This window comes from Maylandia zebra, linkage group LG14 (genome assembly GCF_041146795.1).
Source record: "Maylandia zebra isolate NMK-2024a linkage group LG14, Mzebra_GT3a, whole genome shotgun sequence".
Classification (NCBI taxonomy): Eukaryota; Metazoa; Chordata; class Actinopteri; order Cichliformes; family Cichlidae; genus Maylandia; species Maylandia zebra.
In genome coordinates this window covers 9698043-9718710 of record NC_135180.1, presented here as the reverse complement: position 1 = coordinate 9718710, position 20668 = coordinate 9698043, and the positions used below count along the sequence as shown (strand labels likewise).

Sequence of the window (20668 nt, the reverse complement as noted above, 5' to 3'; positions counted from 1 at the left end):
CTCACAGAAAACACAAGTCATACAGAAATTCAATGTGCCAGAGAAGACATGCAGTATGGTTTCACCCCCCAAAAATCAGGTCCCACCGATTTCACCAGATTTCACTCCATAAGAGTTTCCTCTTTTCAAAACTCTCCCAATTCATCCAGTGACCCTGCTTGGCCAGCGCTATGGCTCTGGCGTGTCTTACTGTTTCCTCCTTTCGACACACCACCATTTTTTGACGTTCGGTTACAGATGCCTGTTGCCACCGAGGTTGCCAAGACCAAATCCTTCTCTGCCCTGTTGGACGCGACCCACCATGTCATTATGGCTCAGAGCCGATTTGGCCTGTAGCACAGACATGGCTGTGGTCCACTTCCTCCCTGTTGCTAGGGTGGGAGCAGCGCCCCTCACTATGGGGTCCCGGAAGTCCTTGAGTGACATCTCAAGCCTCACTCAAGGAGTGCAGTGTTGTTAATCCGCCTGAGGTCATTAGCCAAGTTTTGCCTTCGTTTGTCAAGTTGCCAGGTATCATTGAGGTCTACATTATACCACCGTCCCAGGCTCTTGATGGACATCTCTTAGACTGTTGGAATTGGTTCTCCACTGATATAGAATTGCCAGTTTCAAGTGTATTTTGTCACAACAGTAAGACGTCTCCAAAGGTTGATTCTGTTCATCTGAATGTAGCGTTTTCAGTGGGAAAAATGTCTCGTCACTCATCCAAGTGACTTCTTCAGTGTCAGCTGACTGCAGGTTTCCCCAATCTTATAAACAGTATATTTGCATAATGACTGAAAGTAGCCCCCTGAAGGAACAGTGGGCTTGGAGGTCAGTTCCTTCATCACGATTATGCAAATTCTCATGACCATTAATCAACAACCACTGATCAAAGACCCATGAGTAGAAGGAAGAAAGAAGTGCCAAGATACAATTGTCAGAAGTGGGATTCGAACACACGCCTGCAGGTGAGACTGCGACCTGAACGCAGCGCCTTAGACCGCTCGGCCATCCTGACACATTGCAACAGCCAACTAGTTGAATAATCCCACGCAGTTGCTGATTTCCATTTGACATACTTGTATGTTAAGTGCATGTAATAAACAAATAAAAATAATTACTAAGAAAATATATTGATTTAAAAGTTTGTGTTAAATGTTGTAAGTCAGATCGAAATAGAAAGATCAGGTGTGGTGGACAGGAATGATTAGATGTCAACAACTTGATTGGATGGCCAAAGTGTGAAATGTGACGTCCTGTGAGGGAAGCGTGAAAAAGCGTGAGCAGGTATAAAAAGACATTCTGGGTTCTTCTATTTTGTCTTTTGCGAGATGAGCAGTTGGGAAGGTTGGATCTAAGAGGTTCACAGTTGAAAGTTCAAGCAGACACGCTAGAGGGGGAACCACAGCCCAACCTGTGAACTGGTTTCAAATGAATGCCCAGCTGCTTTCCTGTTGGGTGATTTTCATCAACACAGAACACGGGGATAAATGCATTTTTGGTTCCATCCTCTCTCCTCACCAAGGAAATGTCCTACTTTGAGTTTGTCTCCACCTGCTGGGCGGTGGCGTGTTTAGAGTGGAGGATGTAGTTGCAGCTGTCCTGCAGGTGGAGGTGGTGCCGGACAAGCAGAGCAGCAGATTTGTGAGTGTTTTGGACTTGAATTAAAAAGACCAAGACATGCTGATGAGGCTGCTGTGTGATCTAGAGACAAGTATAAGGATGTGTATAAAGATTGGGTCTAGCTGTATTGCTCAGGCTGCGCTACAGCATCTATTCACAGGTGCGATCCCACTACTGAGCGACACGGGGGCTTTGACCTGCTCCGTCTCCGACCTGGGCCGGTGCACCCCTCCTTAGGTGACCTGGTGGTCTCAGGCTCCCCCAGGATCACCATATCAATGCCGAACGCAATGCAGACACCCGATCGACATAGCCTGCTGCAGCTCAGAGCTCCTGAGCTCAAACAATCCTCAAACCTCAGCCTCGCGGTAGCTTGGATTACAGGCACGCGCCACCGCACCCGGCGAGAAGCACTTACGTTAACAGGGCTTTTAACCATGTCTGAGGTAACATCATGACACTATCCTGCTGCCCATCATTAGCAAAGTTGTAATGATGGGCAGCAAAGATGAGGAATGAATGGTGCACAATTGTTATATGCAAGTTTTTAGAAAGCTCGTGGTTAACCCAAGAGTATTTTGTCACAATATCAAGAAGAGTAAAGCTTCAATGTCAGAAGTGGGATTCAAAGCCACACCTCCAGGGGAGACTGCAACCTGAACGCAGCGCCTTAGACCGCTCAGCCATTCTGACATTGCAGTGCCAGTTTGGTGGAGGTTACCACTGTTAGATACTTTGGAAGAAACACACATTATCCTTCTCATAACACATATAGCAGCTGTTCAGCCATGGAAACGTAGTGCGAATAATCTACAATGTCATGCATACTGATCATTTGGCTGAATACTTTTAGGCAGGTTGCCATGACATGACAGTTCACACAGTTTCACATCGGTTCCATGGTGTAATGGTTAGCACTCTGGACTTTGAATCCAGCGATCCGCGTTCAAATCTCGGTGGCATCTGCTTTTTGGGAGGTGAAACCATACTGCATGTCACATAGTGGTAACTTGTTTTTGGTCGCCAAGCGGTCGAAGGCACTGCGTTCAGGTCGCAGTCTCTTCTGAAGGCGTTTGTTCGAATATAGCAGCTGTTCAGCCATGTAAACACATACTACGAAGCTCGTGGCGCCCACTTTCTGTGCTGACTTTGAGGTCGGAAGAGGTTTGGAGCTGTACAGTTAGTGAGTCAGCAGAGTGTTTGTGACTTTTGCGCACAAGCGCACCTCAGCACTCGGATACTCCAATCTGTAACTTTGTGTGGGCTGTAACTGAATTTCAGACAGCTCTTTAGTACCACATAGTGACTGACAAGTGAAGGAACTCTTTAGTGATTGACAAGTGTTTTGTAAAGGCAGACGTCATGGTTAGCTGCTTGATTTTATAAAGCTCTCACAGAAAACACAAGTCATACAGAAATTCAATGTGCCAGAGAAGACATGCAGTATGGTTTCACCCCCCAAAAATCAGGTCCCACCGATTTCACCAGATTTCACTCCATAAGAGTTTCCTCTTTTCAAAACTCTCCCAATTCATCCAGTGACCCTGCTTGTTTTACTGTTGCACCCAACCATTCTACAACTGAAATGCCTTGGACTGTTAACCATTTCAGGCAAGTGGAGTGAACCATATTTTGCTACATTCTCATCTGATTGGGGCTTCCTTTTCTTGATTTTTGGAGAGAACTCTTAATTACTGGTATTATTCAGGTCTCGCTCACATGTTTGTCCCTGGTTTCTCAGCCAAGAGGAGCTTGAACTCCAGATACTGTGAGTTCTTTTCACACATTGAGATCATTGATAATTTTTATCAACGACGTGATCTTGTAGAAATAATTAGGTGTCATGGATTTAGCTATAAATGCGACTCTTATTTTTTACCTTACTGGAAAACATTTCTGCATTTTACCCATATTTTATTTTTAACTCAAAATCAAAAATTCCAGATTCTCCTACATGTTGGTTTTGGACCAGATAGGACGACAGATTTCAGGTGGCCCTGTGTTTTTCTCTATTACATCTGCCACTGAATCTCGATAATCTTTGTGTGGCTCCTCCTGGGTTCTCACCCTCTCCTATCTGGCTCACATGACTCTCATCTTCTGAAAAATCTATGTTTGAATCTCGCTCAATTATTCTGTTGAGAATTTTCTCTGCCTTTGTTAAAGAGTTGTCTACTAGGAAAAAGTGAAATAAATATAAGTACAAAGTCCCGACGTGCACTAGAGTACACATTAATAAATTAGTCATTTCCTCTGTGAAACTAAATAAGCATAATTCTTAAGAACCCCTCAAATTATTTACTAGATGTTTATTTTTGAAAATTAATCAAGATCTGAGTTTAACAAAACATTTTAATTGTATCAAGTTTACCTTTCTTTCTTCCATAAAATGTGCTTGTGGGCATGCCAGCCATTTTGAAAAGGTGGGGGGAAAAAACAAAACAATTGGCAAGGCCACGCCCCCACACATTTGATATAATTTTAAAGGTACTGTTGTCCTCTCTAAGAAACATCAGGACTTAGATGAGTGGTAAGTAGAGTATGAGAGCTACAAGCAAAAACTAAATGTGTACTAGTGCGCAAAAATGAAGTACTGGGTCATCAGGAGGTTATGAGGGACATTTATAAAACTAAAAATCCCACAAACCTTGAAGGGCACTTGAAAAGCTCACACAAGAAGGCTAACCTAGCTTACCTTGAAGAGCTCATCAGGGGGAGCACACTCCCCCTCCTTGAAGAGCTCCCCCACTCAACCCGCATCCCCAGAAAACAGCTAACCCCAGATAAGGCAGCGTGATGCATCCCGAGACAACAGGACGGGGACACCTATATAACTGTGTGAGTCAATCGCCTTCAAAAAGTTTATCAATTCACTTGAACCAAAATTAGGAGCACCCGGTGCTGCAAGAGTTAATAGTCTCAATACCCAAGGATAAGCAGAAGAGCATGACTGATATGATGGAGCTGGGATTTGGTGACACTTAATTTTTGCAAAACACTACTAAAACTATAACTGGCGCTAATCAAAACATTTTTATACATATTGCAGTTTGTTGCTCATTATAGAGTTGTGCTCAAGTTAATAAGGGTTAAAAGCTACAGTCAGCACGATGTCTGGCTGATCTATGGAGGGGAAAGGCTTCGAGCATGGAAGGCCGCACGCGCTTACATAACACTGATATCATGTTATTCTCTGTGATCTTTTATTCAATTATATCTTTAAGTTAAGTTTTAAGTAGTGGCAGTTAATTACACGAGATTCATTTAATATTATATACCTGAGTCAGAGAATCACATGCAGATCAACTTGACAACCTGGGAGACCTTGTAGCTGCAATATTGTGTCTCCATAAGGGACAGTAGGCAGAAGCAAACACATGATTTTTGGGGGGCAAATGTTAGGATTAAAAATGGCTAATTTGTTTTTGATGTCTTTTCTTAATATGAGTGGCTTTAGTAATTTTCAGACACACTTTGCAAATGTGCTTATAATGAGTTGGCACTCAGTCTTTTGAAGGTCATAAGCTTCGTTCGGCGTGATGGTCCGGACTGATAAAGTGTAGGAAATGCCTTGAGTGCAGAGGGCTAAATGCAAACACGCTTACACACACATAGGATATGATTAGAATAAGTCCCTGGGACATTCTGAATATTCTAAACCAATTCTGAATCACTAGAAGGTCAGTAGATAACAACATTAGGTTATTAGGGTTAGGAAGAGAGGTGTTTTGGTTTTTTGTCTCTTACAGAGAAAGGAACAGACACCAGACGAGGTCACAGATAGGCGAGGATCCTTCGCAGCAGAGACGGACACAGTGACTGCCGAGACGCCAGCTGGGTGCAAGTGTCATGGCGTTTGGGCTCCAGCTAGTCACCTCAAAAGGATGGATCCCATAAACACAGCAATAACCATGAAGGGGTTGGCGGAAATCCGGGAACACCAGACCAACGAGGTTCGAGAGGCTCTTGGGCAAAAGGGGGACGCGTTCCTGTTCTTTTTCTGGAGGATACACAGGACACACAGGACCCGAGGATACACAGATCGTCGTTTGAAATCGAGGCAGAATAATCCCCTGATCTGTGCCACGACTGAAGGGTTGTCTAACCCCTGAGGTTGAAGAAAGAAGAGCAGAGGATCACCCAACTGGACGACACTGGTAGCTGCAGCAATAAAATAAAGGCTAAAAGCTCCTTGGACAGAGGTTCTAGTCTGAGTACGTCTGAAGGGTATAAGGTAGCACCAAATAAAGCTGTGGGAGAACTGGGGAGTGTCATCTGTACCGGCTACTGTTGTAATAATAGTTTTTCTTACATCTGAACTGCGCAAACTCAGAGGTCATCTCACATGTGGTTCGCCCATCAGGGGGACAAAGGACCTCAGGAGTAAGAAGAAATGAACCCGGCCACACTGGAGTACAGGGTGTAGGTGAGCTCATTATTCTAACGAGCTCATCAGGGGAAGTGTTAGATTATAATATTATTTTATGCCATGTTAGACCCCTAATTAAAGGTTGTGAATTATTATGTAGTTTTAGTTTGCATTATTCTCCTGAATTAGAAGAAGCTGATAACTATTGCATTTGTTAAACTGATTTGCATTACATTAGACTGCTGATTTATTGTGGATGAATGATGTTGTTTTATGATGTTATAAGAAATACTGTTTGCAGAAAGTCATCGCCTTATTTGTCTGATTAGAAGAGAACGGAACATGCTGGAGTTTTCTGCCCCATCTCAGCAGGAGCAGATAAACAGGGAGCCAAGGTCGTAGCTTAGGCGCCGTGTGAGAGAAAGCATGTGAATGTTTAGGCTTTTATGATAAGGTGGGGACACCAGAGGCTATAAGAGTTTGATCAATGCTCCACCATTTTGAGATCTGAGGCTGTCTGCATACAGTGTCCATCTCCCACGCGTGTGACTATTAAAATCATCGTTTGACTTAACCCGGCCGGACCAGTGTTGTTATTGTGGTTTTTCCTCTTGTATCCATCCCCAATTTTGAACTCGTAACAACAACTACACGAAGTTTGCAAAACGATGGACATATGGCCAATCCTTTTGGTCAGGGGATAACCAAAATCGGATGTCTGGTGTAGGTTTTTTGATTAACAATAAAACTGTTAATATAGAAAAAGTGGAGGTAGTGGTGGACGGAAGAGCTTTATGTATAGATGTAGAAAAAAATGGGAGTAAACTCAGGATTATTAATGTCTATGGACATACAGAGTTGAAAGAACGGACGGCATTATTTCAAATATTACAACCATTTCTTTGTAATAGAAGACCGATAATAATGGGTGGGGATTTTAACTGTACACCAGAAACAAGTGGAATCCAGGGGGCGGCTTCAACAGTGAAGAAAGATTCAAGTACTTGTGCATTAGATAATTTGATTAAAGACGGTAATTTGAAAGACGTGTTTAGATTTCTTAACCCGTCAGACCCTGGATATACCTGGTCTAATAATAAGTCCTCTTCACGGATTGATTTTTTGTTTGCCAGTGAAGGCTTAATACCCCTGTCATGTAAAGTGGAACCAGTACCTTTTTCTGATCACCATAAGGTCATGTGTGGATTTAGTATTCAATCTTCTTTTCAGTCGGCCCCAGGGCCATGGAAACTAAACCTGAATCTATTGAAGGACGGAAAGGTTACGGGAAGGTATAAACTTAAATTACAACAATGGGTCTCTCTACAACCACTATATGAATCTGTAGGGGAATGGTGGGAGAGTATAAAGATTAGGACCCAAGTATTTTTTAGTCTTGAAGGGAAAAGGCGGGCAAAGAGGAGGTTATTGAGAAAGCAAGAAAAATTACAAAGGTTTTACAACCTCCTGAATTTGGGCTTTGATGTTAGTGAAGAGATTACAAATCTGAAAAAAGAAATGATGGTAGTTTTAAATGACAAAAGCAAGGGAGTATTAATATGGAGTAGGGTAAAACATGTGGAAGAAAATGAAAAATGTACGAGATATATTTTTTTAAAATTGTATAAATCTAAACCTGCTATTGACAGCCTGATTAATGAAGAAGGGAAAGAAGTGAAAAGTACCCAAGAAATTTTAAAGGTAGTATATTCCTTTTATATCAACTTGTACAAAGAACAAAGTATTGATGAGGCGATTGTAGAATCCTTTATCTCAAAGTTAACACAAAAATTGGATCCAGAAGATGGTATAAATTTAGATGAAGGTATAACACTAGAGAAAATCACAAGAGCCATGGAAAGTATGCAAGATATCAAGTCACCAGGTATGGATGGCTTACCTAAGAAATACTATCAGGCCTTTTGGGAACAACTTAGCCCGTCGTTGTGCAAGGTTTATAAAGAAGCATGGGATAAAGGTGTATGGTCAACGTCCATGAATACAGGAGTGATTTCCCTGTTATGGAAAAGGGGTTCTAAAAAAGATTTGAGAAATTGGAGACCCCTGACATTGTTAGGGGTAGATATTAAGATTTTAGCAAAAGCCCTTTTTTTTCGTTTACAGACAGTAGTACCTAAGTTAGTTGGAGTGGAACAAACATGTGGGATACAAGGACGTAAGATGACAGATAGTTTAGTGATTATAAGGGATAGCTACCTTTATAGCCATGAGCGGAATATCCCCCTTTGTGGGTTAAGCTTGGATTTAGAAAAAGCCTTTGACAATGTCAGTCATGCCTTTCTGATGAAAGTCCTAGATAAATTAGGATTTGGAGAAGTCTTTCAGAGATGGATTGAGGTGTTGTATTCTGGTTGTAGTAGTGTTGTGAATGTGAATGGTGTACAGACTACTACAGTTGCAGTGAAAGCTGGAGTAAGGCAGGGATGCCCGTTGTCTCCCACCTTATTTATATTGGTGATGGAGCCATTAGCGTGTGCATTACGAGCTAATGAGCTAATTAAAGGGTTGACCCCACCGGGTAGCGGAGGGTTGGAAATTAAATTTTCCATGTATATGGACGATATAACTCTGCTGCTTACGGACAATAAGTCGATTGAAGTAAGTTTGGCAGTTTGTGAAGCTTTTTCAGCAGCCTCAGGGATGAAAATGAATAAAGAGAAGAGTGAGGTGATTTATTTTAAGTGGCGGAAGATTAAAGAAAAATGGGGATTGCAAGAAAAATCAGAAACGTTGAAAATTTTAGGGGTGGAAATAGGAGAAAATATGAGAATTAAGAACTGGAATTCAAAATTACAAAAAATATGATGATGATGATGATGATAGGGTGGGGGTCGCTAGGACCCCCTCGGGGCATATATGTGTTATGATGATGATGATGATGATGATGATAGGGTGGGGGGGGGGGGTCGCTAGGACCCCCTCGGGGCATATGTGTGTTATGGTGATTAGGGTGGGGGTCGCTAGGACCCCCCTCGGGGCATATGTGTGTTATGATGATGATGATGATGATGATGATAGGGTGTGGGGGGGGGGGTCGCTAGGACCACCGTGGGGCGCTTGTGTTATCACGGCGTCGGTGGCGTCTGGGGAGCGGCGGCGCGGGAAGAAGCGGCGCAGTTGGGACAGTACGTGACGGCGCAGTTTGTACACACGTGCACTCGGAACTCGCGGCACAGGATCTTGGTCTTGACGTCTTTGCTCATTTTTGCTCAAATGAAAAAGAAAGAGGAAAAAGGGGCAATTATGGAACTGGAAAGGGAAGGGAAATCGGTTACTGGACGGGATAATATTTTGAAGATGGTAGAGGAGTACTACAGTTCATTGTTTGGTGTGGAAGAAGTAGATAGAGGGGCTCAAGAAATGGTTTTAGGTTTTCTGAAAGAGAGGTTACCAGAGGACGCAAGGAAGCTTTTGGAAAGGAGCATAACAAACCACGAACTATACGAGGCGATAAAGACAATGAAGAATAACAAGGTACCTGGGATAGATGGACTCACAAAGGAGTTTTACATCACCTTTTGGGATCTCATCGGAGACCACTTGTTGGAGGTATTTGAAGAAATGTGTGAAACGGGTAGAATGCCAAAGAGTATGAGGACGGGTGTGATAAGTTTTCTACATAAGAAAGGCTCACCTGCTGTGCTTTCAAATTATAGGCCTCTTTCAATGGTCTGCGTGGACTACAAAATTTTGAGTCGAACTCTAGCAAGACGCCTGGCCCGAGTCTTGCCTGCTATTATTAATGCAGACCAGACATGCGGGGTAAAGGGCAGGCAGATTGGTTGGAACTTACAATTACATAGAGATGTGCTTACATACATCGAAGAGAGGAACTTGACAACAATATGCGTAACACTTGATCAGGAAAAAGCTTTTGATAGGGTCAATCATGATTTCTTATGGAGGGTGATGAGAAATTTTGATATAGGAGGTAAATTTTTGAATTGGATAAGTATGATGTATACTGACATAATCTGCAAGATAAAGATAAATGGACACTTAACAGAGGAAGTACAACAAACGAGAGGGCTACGGCAGGGTTGCCCCCTGTCCGCCCTACTCTATGTTATATATGTAGAACCTTTAGCATGTGCAATAAGAGGAAACGAGAAAATTAGAGGAGTGCCCTTGCCAGGGGGGAGGTGTTGAAGATCTCCCAGTACGCTGACGACACAGTTCTTTACTTGGAAGATGATGGAAGTGTGAGGGAGATGATACGAACAATACAGACCTTTGAGAGCGCTGCGGGGTCAAAGGTCAATGAGGAGAAATCAAAATATACATTTTTGGGACGATGGGCAGGTAGGAGACAGACGCTTTGCGGGCTTTCTTTGTGTGAAGGGTCCATGCAGGTCCTGGGCATTGATTTTGGAAATCCAGCAAATTACAACTGGGATTTGAAGATAGCGAAGATCTTAAAGAAATTGGGGATGTGGTCAAAAAGAAAGCTCACTATAACTGGCAAAGTTTTGGCCGTAAAAGCTGACATCTTACCTGCCCTACTCCATTTGGCATATGTCTTTCCAATGCCACAGACTCATAGGAAGGTGCTAACACGGGGAATTTTTAAATTAATATGGGGGGGGGGGGGGGGGGGTATGAACAACTATGTATCAGACAATATCAAAAGGTGGGAGGGATGTCCAATACATCCCTTTGAAATTGGATGTGATGTATTACAGTAACATATGTGCTCCTCTCCAGTCACCCCTTTCCTGTCAAAGTGGAACTCTGGAGCAGAGCAGGCGGGGCCTGAGATCTGCCCCTTCAGCCAAGCAAACAGGGCCTACCGTGACGCCGGAAGCCGGGACGAGGAGTCACTGCGGCTTCCTGCGAGGCCAAAGAAACACACACTCTGGCTTCTCTTCAAAACGTACAAGTCTTTCGCCTTTTACTAAAGACTTCCGTGGAGAGTGAGGCTAAGGAGTTGCACCTATTTTTGGCAGGGTCTGCCGTCTGGCTGGCCCCTCTCCTCGTTGTTCAAAAGAAGAAATAGAAGAAAGCGCGTGTAGCAGATTTCAAATGGTTGACTGCGTTGTGACGACAGACTGGCTGGAAACTGGATTTATTTCTAAAAGACAAAGTGCAGCAGCAAAATCAGTGTCACACAGCAACAGCAGGCCTCTCCTCATCCCTGTTTAGCACAAGTAAGGACCACATAAACGGATGGTGTAACAGATAAAACGCAGTTCCAATTACTATTTTTCTCGTTCAAAGCAATCAAAAACACTTTGGGAGCTTTTAGCCATGAGAACTAATAGTTAGCAAAGAAAAATACACCAAATTTAAATGTATAATTTAGTACAGGGAGAGGCACACTGGTGTGCCTCACCAGTGTGGAGTCCATGCAGCTCTGGCTGGGAAACCCCACACACGCAACATGTTTACAAGTGGCGTCACACTGATTAATGCCCCACTTCAACAGTGACACGTGGAACCTTAGTTTTACATAAATTAAATTTACACAATAAAAAATAAATAAACTATATACAATACAGTTTTGAGAATGTTCACACTCAATATATTATATCTCAGCTACACGCACAGTTCCAGGAAGCTCCGCAGGCCTCTGAGGTACTGTAGGTGGGCGGAGATTTGAAGCGGCTCCCTCCCTGTGAGCCAAGTGAAAGAGCGCACCGTCACAAGCGAGAAGTGTCCCGAGAAGGCGGCTCAGCCAGGAACCTGCGGGAGGCCATCGCTTCTCGGCCTTTTGGCTAAGATCAAGTGTAGTATCTGTTCTTATCAGTTTAATATCTGATATGCCCCCGATTTGGGGGCAACGTATTAAACGCATTTTTAGAACAGGGAGCCGAATAAGGGGCTCACTCCGTTCGCTCCACGCATCGACCCGGTATTGCAGCGCCTCCGGGAACGGTGCCCCCTTTGCTGACTTTGTGCAAAAGCAAGAAAGCCAAACAAAGTAAGGTCGGCCAAACCAAGAGCCAGAAAGCAGCCGCAAGCGGCGAAAGTGCAGGGATAGAAGCTCAGAGAAATAAGGAAAAAAACTGGGAAGATAGCGAGGAACTGAATATATTATTAAAGGAACAGGAGGTTTTGTTTCAGGAGAGGGCAAAAACAAGAATGTTTAAATTAAATGTAAGGGGACTTAGGAATGCTCGGAAAAGAAAAATGGTTTATGAATTTTTGTTGTATTATAATTTTGATGTCTGCTTGTTGCAGGAAGTACATTTAAAAGATGAGGGGGATGTTGACCTCTTTACGAAGGAATGGAGAGGAGGTGAATCGGTCTGGAGTATAGGGGGAGTACATGGGACTGGGGTAGGAGTGTTATGTGGGAATAAAAGTATACGAATAAAGGACAGTTATACTTTAATACAGGGAAGGGTTATGGTTGTAGATGTGGAAAAAAGTGGGACACAAAACCGTATAATAAATGTGTATGCATATGTGGATCCCAAATTAAGAAGAGAACTTCTTTCAAAAATGGACACTTGTTTTATGACAAGGAAAAATATTTTTGTGGGAGGGGATTTCAACTGTTCACTGGAGAAAATAAAAACTTCGCTCCCTTTTAAGACCTTTATAAAAAAATACGGTTTAATAGATGTAATGGCCACACTACAAGGGAAAAGAGTGGGGTACACATGGAAGAACACAAGAGGGATGGAAAGTAGATTAGATTACATCTTGATAGAGAAAAAGTGTAAAATAAAACAAGGGAAAATAATACCGGCTTTGTTCACAGATCATCAAATGATAGTGGTGGATTTGGAGATAGAAGGAATAGATTATGGAAAAGGATACTGGAAACTGAATAACGAAGTACTTATGGAAAAAGAATATAAGGAAAGGTTTGCAGAGCTCTTCCCTTTATGGGAGGAGATGGAAAGCTTATATATAAATAAACTGGATTGGTGGGAGGATGTAAAAAACAAAATAAAAAAGTTCACGGTGGATTATTGTACGGAAAGGTCCAGCGTAAGGAAAGAGGAATTTCGTATATTGCAAAAAGAAATAGAATATACTTATACACTACAAAATGAAAAAGGAAACAACAAAAACATGGACGAGAAAATGGAAAGTTTAAGATTGAAGCAGGAAGAATTACTTGAAAGGAAGGCAAGGGCTGAAACATATAAGATAAAGCAGGAGGAGTATGAGGAGAACGAGAAATGTTCGGCCTTTTTCTTTAAAAAGATGAAAAGTAAGGAAAAAAAGGGAGTTATAATAAAATTAGAGAAGGATGGGAAAATAATAGAAGGGAAGGAAAATATGCTTAAAACGGCGAAGGAGTATTATGAGGTCTTGTTTAGAAAAGAAAAAGTAGAGGGAGAAAAAGGGGATTTTTTCTTAAAGAAAATAAAAAAGAGATTAACGGGAGAAGAAAGCGACAGTTTAGAAGGGGAAGTTACAATAGGGGAGGCATATAAAGTATTAAAAGGAATGAAGGCAAACAAAGTGCCAGGGATAGATGGATTAACAAAGGAATTTTACGAAACTTTTTGGGGAATGGTGGGGATACATTTGTTGGGAGTTTTTAAGGAAATCATGGAGGGAAAGGAGATGACAGAGAGTATGAAGACGGGTGTGGTTTCTATTCTATTCAAGAAAGGTAACCCACAACAACTTGATAATTATAGACCGTTAACTATGCTATGTGTGGATTATAAGATCCTGAGTAGGATATTGGCAAATAGACTCGCGGCAGTAATGATGCAAATAGTGGAGAAGGATCAGACGTGTGGGGTCAGGGGGAGGCAAATGTCTTGGAACGTGCAACTACACAGAGACATACTCACATACGTTAGAGATAGAAATTTGCCAGCACTATGTGTGAGCCTAGATCAACAAAAGGCCTTTGATAGGGTAGATTATGATTTTTTGTGGAGGGTAATGCAGTATATGGGCTTGGGAGAGAAATTTAAAAAATGGGTAAAAAATTTATACAACGGCATAAGTCTGAAAATAAAAGTAAATGGATTTCTTACAGAAAAGGTGTATCAAACAAGGGGTTTGAGACAAGGATGTCCATTATCTGTTGTGCTTTATGTACTTTATGTTGAACCTTTGGCCTGTGCAATAAGGGAAAGCCAAAGAGTGAAAGGGATAATGATGCCACGGGGGGAATGTTTAAAAATATCACAATACGCGGACGACACAATATTATATTTGGCAGATGATGATAGTCTAAGGGATGTGATAGAAATTTTAAATGCTTATGAAAAAGCGACGGGATCTAGGATAAATAAAGAGAAGACAAAGTATAAATATTTGGGGATATGGGAGGGTAGAAGAGATAACATCTGTGATTTTACTTTGTGTGAAGGTCCAATGGATATTTTAGGAATCTCTTTTGGAAACAAGGAAGGCGATGAGCTTTGTAATTGGAGAGAAAAGATGAACGCGGTGGAAAAGAAGTTGGGTCTTTGGAAAGTAAGAAAATTATCAATCTCGGGGAAAGTTTTGGTTATAAAGAGTGAGGTAGTGCCGAAATTACTACATTTGGCCTACGTGTTCCCGATGCCACAGATATATAGAGCACAAATAATGAGGGGGATATTTAAATTCATATGGGGGGGTTACGAGTACGTAAAAAGACTACAAATGTATCAAGAAATAGAAGATGGTGGGAAGGGGGTACCAAATGTCCCGTTGAAGTTAGATACAATGTTCTATACAAATGTGTGTACATTATTGAAACAGACTTATGTGCATAAATGTCAAATATTGCTATGGTTTTGGTTGGCGATACCATACCGTTTTTTGATAGGGTGGGAAAATAAGGGACCTAAGGCGGAGTTTAGACCAAAATATTTTCAGAGGATGGTGGGATGGGGAAAGAAACATCCGGAATGCAAAGAGGTGGATACAGTATTAAACCATAAACTTCTATACAAGAAAATGGTACGGAAAGCCAACCAAAATCAGGTACCGGTGAGTCCAGAAGTGTGGAAACTCACACAGGATAAGAGTTTTAAAAATGTCATAAAGGATTTTAATTGGATGCATTTACATAAAAGGTTACCCGTGAGGGTTACTATGTACGCACATAATTTGGGAAAACAGAAAAAGTGTCCGAGGGACAATTGTGTAAAAGAAGAAACAATTGAACATGTACTATGGGGATGCGAATACGCAAAAAAGGTATGGGAAGGGGTAAAGGGGAAGTATAAAGGTTTGGGGACGGTGACTTATGAAGAGATCACCTTCTTTGGGACTAAAGGTACAGAAAAAGAGAGATATAAAATACGTTGCATGCTGTTATCAATTGTTAAACTTAAGTTGTGGAGGGCAAGACAGAGTTGTATAATGGGGGGATACAAAGAGGGGGAAATTGGGACGATCAAGGCTATAGAAAGGGAATTTGAAAAGATATATTGGCATGAACTACAAAAATGGGGAATAGACACAATTAAGGACAGATGGAAAGATTTCTCTCCTTTTTTTGCCCTGAAGGTACCCAAAAGGTGGTGGTAGGTAAAGTGTAAGGAAAGGAGGAAGGGAAAAGGAGTAATGATAAGCTACACGTTAAATGAAAATGTCATATGAAAATGTTAATCAGTTTGTCATGAACGAATGTGGGGAAAAATGGAAATGTAAACTTGTCATTGTAAAGGAAATGGTAAAATGTTTTTGAATGATTGTGGAAAGAAAATAAAAAAAAGGAAAAAAAAAAAAAAAATCTGTTCTTATCAGTGGGGATAAAAGAGGGGTTATAACGAAATTAGAGAAGGATGGGAAAATGATCGAGGGGAGGGAAAATATGTTAAAAGTGGTGAAAGAATATTATGAGGATTTGTTCAGGAAAGAAAAACTAGAGGGAGAGAAGGGGGATTTCTTCTTAAAGAAAATAAAGAAGAGATTAACGGGAGAAGAAAGGGATAGGCTAGAAGGAGAAGTGACAATAGATGAGGCATATAACGTGATAAAGGGAATGAAGGCAAATAAAGTGCCGGGAATAGATGGTCTAACAAAGGAATTTTATGAGACGTTTTGGGGAGTGGTGGGGATACATTTGTTGGGGGTTTTTAAGGAAATCATGGAGGGAGAGGTGATGACAGAGAGTATGAAGATGGGCGTGGTTTCTATATTATTTAAGAAAGGTAATCCACATCAACTCGATAATTATAGACCTCTAACCATGTTATGTGTGGACTACAAGATTTTGAGCAAGATACTCGCAAATAGACTCGTAGGAGTAATGTCACACATAGTGGAGAAGGATCAAACGTGTGGGGTCCAGGGGAGGCAAATTACTTGGAACGTACAATTACATAGGGATATACTTACATATGTAAGAGATAGAAATATAGCAGCAATTTGTGTTAGTTTGGATCAGCAAAAGGCGTTCGATAGGGTAGATCATGATTTTTTGTGGAGGGTAATGGAGGAAATGGGGTTAGGAGAGGCTTTTATAAAAAGGGTAAAAACTTTATACAAGGGCATAAACTCAAAAATTAAATTAAATGGTTTTCTTACAGAAAAAGTGTACCAAACAGGAGGTTTGAGACAAGGGTGTCCATTGTCTGTCGTACTTTACGTGCTTTATGTCGAACCTTTGGCCTGTGCAATAAGGGAGAGCCAAATAGTGAAAGGGATAATGATGCCACGGGGGGAAAGCTTAAAAATATCGCAATATGCAGACGATACGATATTATATCTGGCAGATGATGACAGCTTAAGGGAAGTGATAGAAATTTTAAAAGCTTACGAAAAAGCGACGGGATCGAAAATAAATAAAGAGAAAACAAAGTACAAATAATTTGGGGATATGGGAGGGTAGAAAAGACAACATTTGTGAATTCACTTTGTGTGAAGGTCCTATGGACATTTTAGGAATTTCATTTGGAAATAAGGAAGGTGATGCTTTCTGTAATTGGAAAGAGAAGATGAATGCGGTGGATAAAAAATTAGGCCTATGGAAAGCAAGAAAACTTACAATATCGGGGAAAGTTTTGGTCATAAAGAGCGAGGTAGTGCCGAAACTATTACATTTGGCCTATGTGTTTCCAATGCCTCAGATTTATAGAGTACAAATAACGAGGGGGATATTCAAATTCATATGGGGGGGGTTATGAGTATGTAAAAAGAGTACACATGTATCAAGAAATTGCAGATGGTGGGAAAGGGGTACCGAACGTTCCTTTAAAGTTGGATACAATATTTTATGCAAATGTTTGTACATTATTGAAAAAGACTTATATGCATAAATGCCAAATATTGTTATGGTTTTGGTTAGCGATACCATACCGGTTTTTGATTGGGTGGGAAAATAAAGGTCCCAAAGCAGAGTCTAGACCAGAATATTTGCAGAGGATGGTTAGATGGGGGAAGAAACATTCGGAATGTAAAGAGGTGGATACAGTATTAAATCATAAACTTTTATACAAAAAACTGGTATGGAAAGCTAATCACAATCAGGTAACGGCGAGCCCGGAAGTGTGGGAACTTGCACAGGACAAGAGTTTCAAAAATGTTTTAAAGGACTTTAACTGGATGCACTTACATAAAAGGCTACCTGTGAGGGTCACAATGCATGCACATAATTTGGGGAAACAAAAAAAGTGTCCAAGGGAAAATTGTGTAGAAGAAGAAACAATTGAACATGTACTATGGGGATGTGAATACGCTAAAAAGGTATGGGAAGGGGTAAAGGGGAAGTACAAAGGGTTGGGGATGGTGACGTATGAAGAAATCACTTTTTTTAGGGCTAAGGGCAAAACAAATGAGAGACATAAAATACGTTGTATGTTGTTGTCAATTATTAAGCTTAAATTATGGAAGGCAAGACAGGGCTGCATAACGGGGGGATTTAAATGGGGGGAAATTGGGACGATTAAGGCTATAGAGAAGGAATTTGAAGGGATATATTGGTACGAACTACAAAAATGGGGAATCGATACGATTAAGGATAGATGGAAAGATTATTTTTTGAAAGTACCCAAAAGGAGGTGGTAGATAAAGGGTAAGGGGTAAAGTGGGGAGGGGGAGATAAGGAGTAATATGATAAGTTATTTGAAAATGTTACTTTGTATGGGGAAAGATGAAAATAGGATTTTTTTTTTTTTTTTTTTTTTTTGTTATGAACGAATGTTGGGAGAAAAGTGAGTGTAACCTTATCATTTTAAAGGAAAAGGTAAAATGTTGGAATTGTTGTGGAAAGAAAATAAAAAGAAGGAAAAAAAAAAATCTGTTCTTATCATTTCGCACTTGATTTTGATCTTAGGCTAGGACTGCGACCCTCTCCTTTGGGTGTCTGGGCGGTGAAACCTTGGTTATTTATTGCAGCGCAAAGGTACGTGGTTTTTTATAGAAATTATTTGTTTGTATTGAAAACGTTTCCTTTTTAATCTTCTGTTGTGTGTTTGTAGCAGGTGTTTTTTCTAAACCTTTGGTGCCTCCGCAATGGCTGGGTATGCCAGTATGCGGAGGCACCACTGTGTGCGCTTGAAAATGTTGGAGAAGTGCCAAAGATGTCCAGGCTGGATTTCTCCAGGAAATTGATTCAACAGGTGTTGGGATTTTCACCAAATGACTTGAATTGCATTTTGACCCTCCCTTTTAACAGGGGTTTTGATGTAAGTTTCAGCTCAAGCGAATTGTTGGAAGAGTTTTGGAGAAGATTCGAAAATTTGAGACCACAATTTGAAATTTTCAATGTGGAGAAACTGACAGACAATACTATGAAAACAGTAATAGTTAAAATGTTTAATGAAACGGTGAATGCCCAAGACATTTGTGTGTGGTTGGGGAGATATTGTACGGTGAAGGGTCAGCCGAGGAAGGTGAAACCCCAACACCTGTTGAATCAATTTCCTGGAAAAATCCAATCTAGACATCTTTGGCAACTCTCCTTCATTTCTAATTAAGCTAAAACGCACACTGTGGTGCCTCCGCATGCCGGCATGGTTGGCCGCCATGGTGGAGGCACCACAAAGCTAACAGACACCTTTGAAACAATTAAAGACAAGACACAACAAGGAATGCTTTCAAAAAGGGCAAATAGTAACAACACTTACCTTCAAGGTGAGGGGAATCCCAAAGTATTTTCGTAATTCTTTTAGTAGACCAAGCACCCAAAGGAGACGATCGCAGTCTTAGCCCCGGCTGAGAAAACAAGTGTAAAATGATAAGAACAGATTTTTTCTTTCGAAATTTTTTATTGGCACTCAGACATAAATCAAAACATCGTCATCTCATTTGGTTCACAATCCCACCCCATTTAAAAGGATTACTTCTTTTTATTGCCTCCCTTCACCCCCTTAAAATACAGACTAATAAAATTTAAAAGGTTAAAATAAACCATCCCATCCTTTTACAAACTCCTGGTGCTCAGAGGGGATCCTCCCCAACTTGCTCCTTCCCACCAACCTCTCCCGGAGAGTCAGGCCGCTGCTGCTTTGACCTTTCTATGTGCGGTACCGACTCCTCCATCCGAATGGGCACAGAGGCGATTCTTCTTTGTGGCTGCTCTCTCAGCTTGATGTTTGTAGCACATATCTCTTTTATTGTTGCTGTTGCCATTCGGAGAGCAGTCACGGGGGGGATCTGCATGTGCTTGCTTACCAGCAAGTTTCTGGAGGTCCAGATGGCGTCCTTTAAAGCAGCGAGGGCAAGCCACTGCTTTTCAAAGCCTTTTCTTTGTGCCTTCCCTTCTTGGCTCACCCCATAGAGAACTAGATTGGCTGACAGGACCTCCCTTGCTGGTAAGTACGGGAATTGTGAGGAGCCGGCCAAGTCCCACAGGTCTACGGCAGCCCTGCACTCCCAGAGTAAGTGCCTCACCGTCTCAGGTGCGCCACAACCCGGTCGGGGACACATTTCCGTAGCAGACATTCCTCTGGAGTGCATGACGGCCCTGACTGGGAGAATCTCATGAGCCACCATCCAGGACACATCCTGGAGCCTGTTTGAAAGGATGGGATGATTCACCAGACGCCACACATCTGTGGCCTCTCCGATAGAGAGGCCTCTGACTGGTATCACATCTCCCCTCTCCTGCACAACAGAAATGAGAGAGCGATGTTTCGTTAAAATGTCCAGGCCCTGGTTTTCCAAATTAAAAGAGGTTAAAAAGGATTTCAGCTCCCCATAGGCCGCAGGGGTATAAAAGGAGACAGGGACTCTAAGATCTACTGGTATGAGTTTCTTTTGTCTTAGGTAGCTACCTAACCAAAATCTGACCCATGCCTGTGTTAGGGGATTACTATTAGACCCGGTAGCCTGTCTCATGTGGCTACTTGTATAGAGGCTACCCATGAATAAATACAGATCTGGGACTCCCTTGCCTCCATCCTCCTTTAACTTCTTCATTACCTTTCTTTTAAGCCTCTCCCATTTGGAGCCCCATAAAAAATAAAAGATGGCTCGTTCTAGTTCTAGCAATACATTTTTAGGTGGTAAAAAGACTGCGCTAACTAAAAGAAGCAAGGGTAAAATCACTGCCTTAATGACCAAAACCTTCCCCCCAAGAGTCAGCGTTCTCAGTCCCCAAAAAACCAGTCGTTGCTTCACTTTTCCTGTAATTCCCGGCCAATTAGCCTCTCCTCCACCATTCTTATCAAATCTAACCCCTAAAATTTTTTGGTCAGTCTGTATCACGTCTATCTCAAGTCCAGTCAGTTCTGTAGTCTCCCATGGCCCGTAAAATTGTGCCTGAGTCTTGCCCCTATTAAGTTGGGAGGCAGAAGCCCTTCCAAACCAGTCCGTGAC

General features: G+C 41.7%; 3 non-coding genes across 3 annotated transcripts; 2 read left to right on the top strand and 1 right to left on the bottom strand.

Moving 5' to 3' along the window:
• Positions 1-917: 917 nt before the first annotated feature.
• Positions 918-1000, bottom strand: trnal-cag (transfer RNA leucine (anticodon CAG)). The gene has a single exon. It is a non-coding gene; the product is annotated as a tRNA-Leu (tRNA).
• A 9845-nt stretch (positions 1001-10845) lies between these two features.
• LOC112433569 (U5 spliceosomal RNA) lies at positions 10846-10958 on the top strand. The gene has a single exon (XR_003023568.1). It is a non-coding gene; the product is annotated as a U5 spliceosomal RNA (small nuclear RNA).
• A 731-nt stretch (positions 10959-11689) lies between these two features.
• Positions 11690-11880, top strand: LOC112433389 (U2 spliceosomal RNA). Its single transcript, XR_003023498.1, has one exon. It is a non-coding gene; the product is annotated as a U2 spliceosomal RNA (small nuclear RNA).
• Positions 11881-20668: the final 8788 nt, after the last annotated feature.